Source organism: Poecile atricapillus, chromosome 12 (assembly GCF_030490865.1).
Source record: "Poecile atricapillus isolate bPoeAtr1 chromosome 12, bPoeAtr1.hap1, whole genome shotgun sequence".
Lineage (NCBI taxonomy): Eukaryota > Metazoa > Chordata > Aves > Passeriformes > Paridae > Poecile > Poecile atricapillus.
In genome coordinates, this window is record NC_081260.1 from 8456697 (window position 1) to 8469020 (window position 12324).

The 12324-nt window shown below is 40.0% G+C and overlaps 1 long non-coding RNA gene across 1 annotated transcript; it reads left to right on the forward strand.

Moving 5' to 3' along the window:
* The first annotated feature begins 7788 nt into the window (after positions 1 to 7788).
* LOC131583762 (uncharacterized) lies at positions 7789 to 11845 on the forward strand. The gene is made up of 3 exons (XR_009278586.1): positions 7789 to 9065; positions 9569 to 9638; positions 10120 to 11845. It is a non-coding gene; the product is annotated as an uncharacterized LOC131583762 (long non-coding RNA).
* Positions 11846 to 12324: the final 479 nt, after the last annotated feature.

Consider the following 12324-nt stretch of genomic DNA (forward strand, 5'->3'; position numbering starts at 1 on the left):
GAGAATGTACCCCCGAAATACTGAATGTAAATTTCTCTCCCTTATCTCTTTCTCCCCAGTTCTCCTTATTGGCTGTGTGAATGTAATTCACCCTCTTCCCCGTGCCTTCAAAAAGACGCACATTATCAATATTCTTCTTCTTTTCCTCCTGCTCTCTTTCTCCATGGGATCCCAAGCACAAGAATAAAGCTGAACTTCCATCTCAGCAAGGGAAACAGCCTCAGTTTAGTTCCTCTGGTCTATGCTATAATATCTATCTCCCCTGTTTCCCTGGCTGCAGTTGGGTGGACAGTGGTAATCAAGAAACAGGGGACATAGAAATAATAGCAGGTAGTCAGAGAACTGTTGAGCCGCTTGGATGTTCACAAACCTATGGGACCAGATGGGATCCATCCTAGGGTGAGGAGGGAGCTGGCAGATGAGCTTGTGAAGCCTCTCTCCATCATTTGCCAGCAGTTCTGGCTCACTGGGGAGGTTCCAGATGACTGGAAGCTGGCCAATGTGACACCCATTCAAAAAAAGGGTAGGAAGGAGGATCCTGGTAATTATAGGCCAGTCAGCCTGACCTCAGTACCTGGTAAGGTAATGGAGCAGTTTATACTGAGTGCCATCACACAGTATGTACAGGCTGGCCAGGGTATTAGACCTAGCCAGCATGGGTTTAGGAGAGGTAGGTTGTGTTTGACCAATCTGATCTCTTTTTATGACCAGGTGACCCACCTGGTGGATGCTGGAAAGGCTGTGGATGTTGTCTATTTGTACTTCAGCAAGGCCTCTGGCTCTCTCTCCCACAGCACACTCCTAGAAAAGCTGGCAGCCCATGGCTTGGACAGGAGCACTCTTTGCTGGGTTAGGAACCAGCTGGATGGCCAGAGAGTGGTGGTGAATGGTGCTGCATCCAGCTGGTGGCCAGTGACCAGTGGTGTCCCTCAGGGGTCTGTGCCGGGGCCTGTTCTGTTTAATATTTTTATTGATGATATGGATGAGAGTATTGAGTCCTTTATTAGCAAATTTGCAGATGACTCTAAGCTGGGAGCATGTGTCGATCTGTTGGAAGGCAGGAAGGCTCTGCAGAGAGACCCGAAACGTTTAGATGAATGGGCAAAGCCCAATGGGATGAAATTTAATAAGTCCAAGTGCTGAGTCCTGCATTTTGATCACAATAACCTCCTGCAACACTACAGACTGGGGACAGAGTGACTGGACAGTGCCCAGGCAGAAAGGGACCTGGGGGTGCTGGTTTATACCCAACTGAACATGAGCCAGCCCTGCGCCCTGGTGGCCAAGAAGGCCAATGGCATCCTGGCCTGTATCAGGAATGGTGTGGCCAGCAGGAGCAGGGAGGTCACTCTTCCCCTGTACTTGGCACTGGTGAGGCCACACCTTGAGTTCTGTGTCCAGTTCTGGCCCCTCAGTTTAGGAAGGACATTGAGACGCTTCAGCGTGTCCAGAGGAGGGCAATGAGGCTGGTGAGTGGCTTGGAACACAAGCCCTATGAAGAACAGCTGAGGGAGCTGGGGTTGTTCAGCCTGGAGAAAAGGAGACTAAGATGTGACCTTATCAGTCTCTACAACTCCCTGAAAGGAGGTTGTAGTCAGGTGGGGGTCAGTCTCTTTCACCAGACAGCAACTGAAAGCACGAGAGGCCGCAGTCTCAAGTTGCCCCAAGGGAAATTTAGGTTGGATGTTAGGAAAAAGTTCTTCACAGAAAGAGTAATAAAATACTGAAACAGTCTGCCTGGAGAGGTGGTGGAGTCACCATCCCTGGATGTGTTTAAAAAAAGACTGGATATGGCACTCAGCACCATGGTTCAGTTGATGTATTAGGCATCGGTTGGACTCAATGATCTTGAAGATCTCTTCCAACCAAGTGAATCTGTGATTCTGTGATTCTGTGTGACACACCATGGATAGCAATTGCCAACAGAGAGGCAGGAAAGCTCTCTGTGTGGGGTTACAGTGGGGTTTACTCCAACCAGCAAGGGGTCCAGGAACAAAGACAGGGAGTAATGGAGGATAAGGGAATTTATGTGGGCCTGAGGGGGAGGATCTGAGGGTCAGGGTCCAATAGGAACAGGGTAAAGTGGTGCAAGGTGGGGTCAGGGAGAGGGAGAGCCAATGGGATTATAGGGGTGGAGGATTGCACCAAACTGGAGCCAACTGGGGAACAGGGAAGGGAGAACTTTCTAGGGAAGGGACATACAAGGTAAAAAGGGGAGGGACAGCCAACGGTCTAACTGGGTATATGAACTGGGGTACAACAAAATGGAGGTGCAAAGCACTATGGGAAAAGCCCTTTCTATTAACTTTAAAATGGGGGAAAACCTTACACCCTGGAGGCCTCCTTCCACATCATGATAGCTTTTGGCTCCGGAGCCTCCACAGAGCAGGATGACCCGAGGTGTGACTGGAGTACTCACTCTATGGCTTTTTGGCTGTCAGTCTGTGCTCTGAGGAGGCAAGGACAAGAGGGAGATCTTTTGCATGGGATAATGGAGGATTTATTGCTCTGGGGAACCTTAGGGGCAAAAGACAGACAAAATGCGAGCGTGCAACAGCTGAAATAGGGAGGCGGTTCAAAGGGAGGGTACAAAGCATCAGCTAATCAGAGATGTCCTGGGGAGGGTAAAAGGCAGGGTTCACAAAATCATTGTCCAATGAGGGAGGTAGGGGGGGAAATTGGGTCACATGGACTAATCAAATGTTGAAATTTAGGGGCTTTCCAAAGTGGAATTCCAAGCATGCGGTGGGCCTAAGATAGGATTGACAGGGGACTCAGGGTAGATTGACAATGTGGGGTGGGAGGGTCTGGGCAGGGCAATAATTTGGACCAAACCATGAACTTGGGCAATAACAGAACATACCATTAACAAGAAACACACTGCAACACATTCCCTTATCACCCAAAAGTGTTTTCATGGGGTTGTATTCATGGAAGAGAAATTCTCATTCCAATGACTTAAAAAGATTGCAGTTAATGACCTGAATCATTGGCCACTGCCAAATGAAACTATATTAAACTAAAGAATTTGACTTTTTCTGTACATTCCATTCTTGACTGAAAATTTGTCAGTCAGCTCACACTTTCTGCAAACACAATGGATTCATGATCATTAGATTTAGTTTTGTATTTTATTGCTTAATTTTAATCACTATTTTGCAAAAAAATAGAAATTTTATATATATAATTATAATAAATTATATAAATATATATTACTATATTATTATATTATTTTATATTATTATATCTATTATATATATTATTCTACATAAAATTATATATATAATATATATTGTAATTTATATCCTCATTTAGTCCACACTGCATTTCTCAATGTATTCTTTAAACTTTAAAATGGAAAATATTAAAATATTAATATTAGTATTAAAATATTAATACTGCATTTGCCATTGTCTTCCATGTATAAATCCCAGAATCATTGCTATATGATTTCTGATTTGTGTGGAACAAAGCACTTGTAGAAGATGTGTTCAGTGCTCAGTTTCATCAGGGCACACTAGTCCAGCATTTTTAAGCTACAGAATGAATAGACCCTTACAATCTCAGATGAATACAGAACTTTTTCTTGAGATTTTAAACAGCAACATCTAGCCATGGCTTCCTTGAAAAATTGAAGTCCAATCTGTTTACCATGTACCTTACAAAAGAGCCTTTAATGCTGCAGGTTCTGCAGGCTATGTGGCCTGTTAAAAATTTCACAATAGGTCCAAAATAACAAAGTGCAACATTTTTACTCTTTCAGTGTTCCAAATGATTGTTTCCTTATTGCACTTGGTGTTCTTGAATTTAAACAACAAATTTTTTAATCCTACAGCCTTTGACAGTTGCAGTTGCTCTGCTGGTTTGCTCTTTAAAAATGTCTATCATCATCTTTTTCCTTTAGTATTTTGTGGAATTTCCAACTCTGCAAATAATCTACCTTCATAAAGTAATGTAGAGCTATAACTAAATATTAGGACTCAGAACAGCAAGCCATATTATGATAATATTTAAAATTTTTATTTTGGTTTTCTTTTTGACAATATTCCTCATATTTACTCATGCTGATCCCCAAAAACTATCTTTAGTAGACAATATGCTATAGCCATGTAATGACATACAGAGCGTTTGCAATTGCAGCATGAACCGTGCACTAACATTACTTTAAGCTTACCAACTTATTTTGATAATTTTTACTGCCTCATTTTGGAAAGCATGAAAAAATTGGATAATGCAAAGGTATGTTTAAACTGAAATGTATAGTTTATAGTATTTGCCACTAATGGGAACAAGCAGTACAAAAAGATGCTTAACTTAGTCAGTGAAAAATGCATGTGAATTTTGAGTTGCTTATTATGAGTCAGACATTCAAGTGAAATCTGTAAAAATTGTTTCTAACAATTTTGAGACCAGCAATCTTTTCTTAAAATGATACACCAATCTCCATAATTCTTTTCAGATTATGGTTTTCTTCTCTTCTGTCTGGGCCTTGAAGGTTATACATAAATATGTATAAACCACATTTATGTCCGTATTACACAAATACTTATTCTATTTCCTCTGAAAGTCTACTCCACGTGTATAGTACTTTCATTTTACATTGACTTTTAATATAAATTTGTTCAACTCTAAATTGTTACATCTGCTTGCCTTAGACAATTTATTCTAGTGCATTTACTAATTTATTTTAGCCACAGACAACATATGAACACATACTCAAGTCTTCACTGCCCTTTACCACAGCTGCCACCTTCCCATACTGTGTCTGCAGTTCACTCAGGCCCTGATCTTGCAGTACCAAAGGCTGCAGATGATCGTGTGGGCCCCCTCAGTGGGATTTGTAAGTCACAGACTTTTCCCAGCAGGACAGGGAAGGCAGGAGAAGCTTCATTTGGCAGTGAAGCCTGCAGAGCTCTGTATAGCTCTGCTGCAATAGTGTAGACTTGTACAGAGAAGACCCATTGTGGCTACCCTGCAGCAGGGGGGGACTTGGGGCGAGTCTCACTGCTCACACTGGTAGGAAAGTCTACATCCTCCATATGCAATTATGTTTTATTCCACAAAGTACAGCCACAGATTTGAGGACTGCAGCTAAAAGCAAGCCCATGAGAAGTTTTAGATCTTAGGAGCTTGGACAAAGGTCAGATGACTCTGCTTTGCCTGACAATTTGTTTTACATCATCTGTCTGTAGTAAGCACTTTTAAAAAGTAGGTTGAAGTACCTCCTTTCCTACTACTACTCAAGTTCAAACCTCCTAATGTAAATCCTAATCTGCCCTCAGTCTGTTCTTGCTAATCAGGAATACTTGGAACAATTCAAACACATTTGTATTTTTAGTACACATTATGTCTTTTCCATCTGCAAGACACTTATTTTAGCTACTTCCCTTTCCTACTGGTGAAACTATTTTACTGTTCTCTATTGATTATATGGATTTATTATCATAGTAGACTCTCAGATAATATTAGGATTTCTGACTTCATATAACAGGCCAAAGATGTAGAATAGCAGAAATAAAATTAAAATTTAAATCAGTGTCTTTTACACTTTCAGCATTTGTTCTCACTGGAATAAAACATATGACTACTGAACAACTTAGCAATTTAAGAAACTATTACTTATAGAGCACGGCCAGTGCGCAGAACATATGCTGAACACAGTGTAGGCATAGAAAAGGCTGCCATTTTGAGCTCTGCAGGGGCCACCTCCGAGGACAGGTGGAGAGAAGACAGAAGAAGAAAGAAGAGCTGGCAGCAGAGGTGCAGTGTACCTTAGGGGGCTCGCTGGTCATAACAACTCGCTAATCACCTGCCTAATTTACCTCCTGCTAAACTGACACTGAAACTGAGCTTCAGTTGATAATGCAACTTCTCAGCACTGTGTTTTCAGAACAAGTTGTACTTGGCAGACTGCCATGGTGCCGAGTGATCCTTCTCCTGCGGGATTCAAAAATTTCCACAAACACAACAGGTCACTTTCCACTAATGTGACATAAAAGAAAGAGATTGAAAATGTCAAGTGTTGACATTAGCTGCCTGATGAAATCAGTATGCAGAACCAAGCTCTGTTTACAATGCCAGATTTTAAAGGAACGTATATAACTCCCTCTGTCCCCCGAGCTTCCCCTCTCCCACACACAGATTCACCACCACGCTGAACAGCTGGCTGGAGCTTGACCTGAATGGCCACAAAGTAATGAATCTGAACCATTTTTAACGACTACACAGCTAGTTTAGGATGAGAATGGCTGAATATCAAAGCTGCATTTTCCTGCTGCACAAGCGAAACTTGATGGCTGAATATTACTTATGAATGAGAAGAATGGCATACCAGATAAATTGAGAACCTGCAAAAATTACCTAGGTTTGATTGTTAGAAAATGTGAGCACAAAACTAGGAAATGGAGAGGAAAATTGCAAATATGCTGTGGAACACCATTCATCAGGGTTACTTTTTACAACTCAGATCACACTTCAGAAGAGGATATGTCAAAATACATGGGGGACTACTGATTCAACTCTAGCTGGCTTACAGCTATCTGGATTAATTTCCTAAAGCTGTGCTGTGTTCATACCAAGGAGAGTAAATTCTTTAAAGAAATCTTGAGAACTAGCTCGATTCACACAAAGGCAGGTAAAACCCACAGTATTCAGGAAAGAATAACAATTTAAATCAGGATGGTTTTACTTCCTAAACAGACATTGGAAACAGCAAAATCCTTGGTAGCCCATTCTGCAAAAACCAACATTATATTAATACTAATATTTCAGTCATGTGCTATCTATATCTCATTAGTTTTATATTAATGAGTAAATGAGCTGTGAAAAGACATTAAAAAAGCACAAGAGACATACACAAGACATGCATCTGTTCACCAGACAGGTTTTTATATTTTTTAAAATTTCATTAATGTCATGCTTCTCTCATACAGTTGTATGGCACAGAGTAACTGTCTCACCACTTCCTGCTTTGTATTTATTTCTACCCTCTTGTGTTAGTACTGTAGCTGGTTGCTTACCAATCTCCATAACTCCATGGATTATCTCTTCTATTTTCATACATTTTCTGAAACTCTAGGGCAACTGAATATTAAAATCAATCTAGACTCTGTTTTTGAATCCTTGCAGTAAATTTAGTAATTTACTTAGTAAAAAATTTGCCTATTGTAGGATTCCAAATCAATCAATAGGTAATAACTCTGTAATTTTTATTTTAGAAACAGTAATAGAATACTGTATCAGGTATTTTAGTGGAATGTTGGTCCTAAAAATCTTCTGAGTTTCCTATGATCTCAAATGAAGATAATGATTACTATTAAGATACTAATTGTTAAGACATTATTCATGTGTATTCTTTTGATATTATATTATATACTATTCATTGAGACTCTTACCATAGCAGTACAAATAAAGAAGATACAGTCTCCTCCTGTGCTTGTAATTCTTCATCATATTTGTGTGAAAAACTGGTCTAGTACACTGATCCAATTCACAACTAAAAATTATATTCACATTTATGTATGCATTGAGAGACCACCAGCTATTCACAACCCTTCACAGAAGTAAACGTGAATGCCATTTATTTCTATCTTTAGCTCACCTTTTATAGGGTTCTACAGGGTCCGTGGCTGTCGTGGTTTTAAACCAGTAACTAAAAAAAAGATTACTTATTTCTTGCTGTGAGATATGGATTAGAACATAAGCAAAACAGGCACAAAACTTAAAAGGAATAAAGAAAGTTTATTAACAAACTACAATAATAAGAACACCAGAATAAACTTCCAGAAAACCTCTTTTTATCCCCTACTACCCACCATTCCTTTGTTCACATGGCAACAGAGACAAAAACTTTAGAACTTTGATGGTTAAAACAGTCCCAATTCGTGCTACAGTCTTTTCACCAGTCTTTGTAGAGAAACAGAAGTCTCTTTCTGTTAACTTATGGAGTTTCTCACAAGAAAACGACTTCTGTTATAGTTTCTTATTGCTCTAATGTCAGCTGCCCAGAACTGCTGTTATCAGAGCTCACTCCTCCCATTTCACATCACTCTGAGGTGTGTATGGGCCATGAGTCTAGGGATGTCATTTTAAGGATAAGTTATTCAAAGGCAAAAAGTCTTCTTCATCTGTTTCTGTGAGCTTCACTAGAAAACAGTTCTCTCATTGCCCCCCAAGGCTTCAAAATCTTCTAGCACTTCACTGTATCACAATTACTCTACTTTTTACTCAAAATTTACACTTTGAACACTCCATTCTTCCCTATATACTGTATCATGAATTAAAGGAGTTCTTTTCAGGACTTCATTGTCCATCTCCATAGTTTTAACAGAAAGATATTTCAGCTTAATTAAAGCATCTCCTTATTCTGTACCTTTTCTGAAGCTTCTTTTCTTTCTTGTCACTGGTAGTTTATAAGGTCTCTTTTCATGTTGATCACTCTCTTTTTCTCTCTCTGGATAAAAATATTAATCTGCAAGTCTCATCTGGGTAATGAAAGAGTTAAATTAAAGCATTATATTTGTATTGTAGATGTGATACCATGAACATTTACTTATTTTTTTAAATTTTTATCAATTCTCATCTACATTTTTATACAAGTAAAAAGTCTGTGAGCAACAAAGTTGTCCTGGGATGATTGTGATGTTAAATTGTATCCCCATTAATCCATCTAGCCCAGAAACAGGTTTTGTATCCTTAAAACTTCATCTAAGAGTAAAAGTGAGTGGAGAAGAAGCACCGAGTCTGTTATCACAGACTGTACTTGCTCCCCCCACATCCTGGGACAGGGTTTTGACTACAGCACAGACAACAAGGGAGAAATCGCCTTGGCTTTCCAGCTAGCCGAAGCAGAGAGGTCTTCCTGGACTGTTTTCTTTCCCTTTCCTTGGAACAGATCAAACCTGCTCTGGACTGGGGACTCGGGGGAGCACCGGGAGCTTGCACCCGTGGACTACCGGGAGCCCAGCCTGGGCAGCGGCATTTTCCAGCACCAGAGGGATTGAAAACAGCGAACACCCACAGGAAGGAGACCCTCTGAATTTGTCATCTCTTCAGAGTGGTGAGAGGTTTCGTAACTTGATATTGTTCATTCTTATGCTGGGTAGTGCTTTGCCTGTTAAATAAACAGGTTTTTTTTCCACTTCTCTCAGAGAAATCTCTTCCCGAACTGGTTGGGGGGTGGGAGAAAGGGGCCACGTGGGTTTGCTTCCCGGGGTTGGGGACAGGGGGGTGTGGCATTGGAGGTTTTCTTCCAAATTTGCCCTAAACCAGGACAAAAGCAATCAGCAGACAGGGAAACTGTAATGAGGACCATATTCTCCTACTGACTTATGCTGAAGATGAAAGGTATCAATCATTAACAATACCCAATGTATATTTACATTATTTTAATACTGTATCCCACTGTGAAACTTTGCACATTTCCTATTGTTATGGGAATACAGCTGAAAATTTAAGACAAAAAGCTTTCCTAAATGCAGTGCCACACACTGTGGATCCTAATTTACCCTAACCACTGAATGGATCTGGGATCCAATTCCAGCACTGAAATGCTTCCTTAACACTAGAGCAGGCACAACTGGCAGACTGACTCAGCGATAACCATCAGACCCACCCAAACATGGACATCCTTTCATGTGGTAAGATGAATTTTTGTTACACATCTTCCATTCAAGTACAGACTAGGCCCAAATCTGCTCAGTTTCTGAGATAATACATGATCCTTCCTCAAGCAAAAAAGCATTTAAACTAACATCCTTTCTTAACATTAAAGTAATGAACATGTTATGTCTTGCTAATTTTGTGGCTCAAAGAACAAGACATTGCTCATTTCTGAAGTTTTGTTAGATTTATATACTTTTCCCACAATTGCAGCCTGTATGAAACAAGATACTAAATGAGACTATTACTATAAAAATATTTTTCAATACTTATATATATAACTTACAGAGATGTAGTAATGTATGTGTAAGAAACCAAATTATTAACTTAAACTCTATAATGTACTCAATGCTGCCATTGATTATCTGATGACTAAATCTATTAATTTAGATATCCATAATTTATGTCTCTAAGTTGTGTATGAATGCTCTTTTTTGTTCTGAAATACTTGCTCCCTAGCGAAGGTGTCTTGTGCATGGATATTGGGCATTACTACACAGACCCACTGGCGGACCTGAACTCTTGCTACACTGAGGTAAAGCAGCTCTGGAAAACAAAGTCACAAACCACTCATCCATTTCAGAAGAGATTCTGGCTTGTACTAATATTTACCCTTAAGATAGCAGCATAAAGATAAGAGGACCATAAATTTGTAAAATAAAGAGAATTGCTGAAAAACATAGGATTAATGTTACTGTTTATTTATTTATTTGATCTCAGAATGTGAAGGAATAATTAAGGGTGGCTAAAATATGTTCAGAACAGGCAAACTTCTAAAGATCTCCCTTACCTCTTCCCTACACATTCTAATGCCACCAATTCATTTTATTCTTTCCCTTCCATTCCTTCTACTAGGCAAATGACTGCTCCCACTCTCTTTGTGTGACACTCTCAATTGCTAAGAAAATATTTTTGCCTTCCTTCTTTCATCCATATTTTCCCTTAACTTCTCGAGCTCCACTTTGATAGTCTTCTAGAGATTTGAAATTACCCTCTGTATCAGTGACACTTTGCTGTAAAATAGGGCTAATGAGGTCACGTTGACAGGACCAGAATAATATTTGTTCTGAAACTGAATACTCTGTTTAAATCTATTTCTGCACTAAGTCAATGCACTTTGAGCTGTCATGATGACTCAGAGCAAAGTTGCAAAGCCTCAGTTCTACAAAGAGATTAGTCACTTTGTTTTTTTGCAGAGCTGCTCTGAGTCAGCTGTAAATTGCTACACATCGAGTACCTGGGTACAACTTCAAAGGGTACAGGTAACTTCAGTGCAAATAAAGTTCAGGTTCAGGTAAAGTCCTCTGAAAATTTCAATGGAAAACTACAGATGTTTAAAACTGAAATAACCTGTTTCAACACACACTATCATATTTACTATAGATTCTCCTTCTTCAAAGATCAACAAAATAAAAAAATGCTATTCACTGCCCGGCTTCACAAAGAACTGCTGTTGCTACCAAATTGGGAATTCTCAGTGCTTGATTCCTAGTTGGCTACCAGAATCATTAACCTCTTCAGACACCAAGAACAATGGACCTTCGCATTGCTAGCTGATCTAATATTAACAGGTACTTTAATCTCAATTTTATTTACAGGTAAATCACTGTTCATCTCCAAATCTGCTGCCTGAATCTGTTAGCAGCATTGCAGAGCTTAATTAGCTGATTGACTGATTATTTGATTATGCTAGTCTTAATCCTTAAATTTAACTGACAAAAGTGTGTATTTGTATGTGTTGCTGATATCTTCTCTCACTGTAACAGATTATGCTTCCTATAGGATAAAAAGTGAGTGCTCAAGGAACAAGGATTAGTTTCAGAGCTGACAAGTGAGCAGAATGTCATACCTACAGATGAGCAGATTAACTGCATCTGGGCATCTGAAGGTTACAAAGTTCCGCATGGAAGTAATAAGGCATTCCTGCATTCTATGCCACCCTGCCTCAAGGCTGTGCTAAGGACCCTAAATTAATGAGCCAACCTTGAAGAGAAATTATTTCCTTCCGTGAGCAAGTGGAGAAGTGGGGGGAATTTGGGTCAGAAGCAAAGATAATCATCATTCTCCTCCCATCTGTGTCAGCACAGGGAGCTGGCTGGACATGAAGGAAGGAATGTGCTCCATTTAGTAGGGTCTGATGGCACACTCCCTGTCGCCCTGAAAACTCAGCTTCTGAGCTTGCTGACATGGTTTTCTAAGGACTTTCCCAGGACAGTAATTGTAAACATAGATATGTGTACATTCTTTCTGTTACATGTCCTGTGATGGGCATCTCTCATGGCCAGTGCAGTGAGAAAGTGTTATCCTGACCATCCAATCCCTGGCCGTGGTCAGAAACCTATAAATCCTGAGAGGAAAAATAAATGTTCTCTTTCTCTCACCACACCTCGACCTGTGTCCATGTGATCTATTAATCTTCAGCGGCAACAACTCCCCACTTGTGCAATGCTACAGCTCAGGGGAAATATGATTCAGAGGATGCCTGAGTCACAACTTCTCACTGAGCTGCTCCGAATGGCCACAGCCATGTTTTGTCCCATCCTGGAACAGATCCGGCTCACCTTGCATTCTCAAGTGTGTCAAGCAAGCACTGACTTTGTGAGGGGCACCAAAGCACTAGGCACTAATTCCTTTTGCAATAATTAAACCAGACTCACATATACT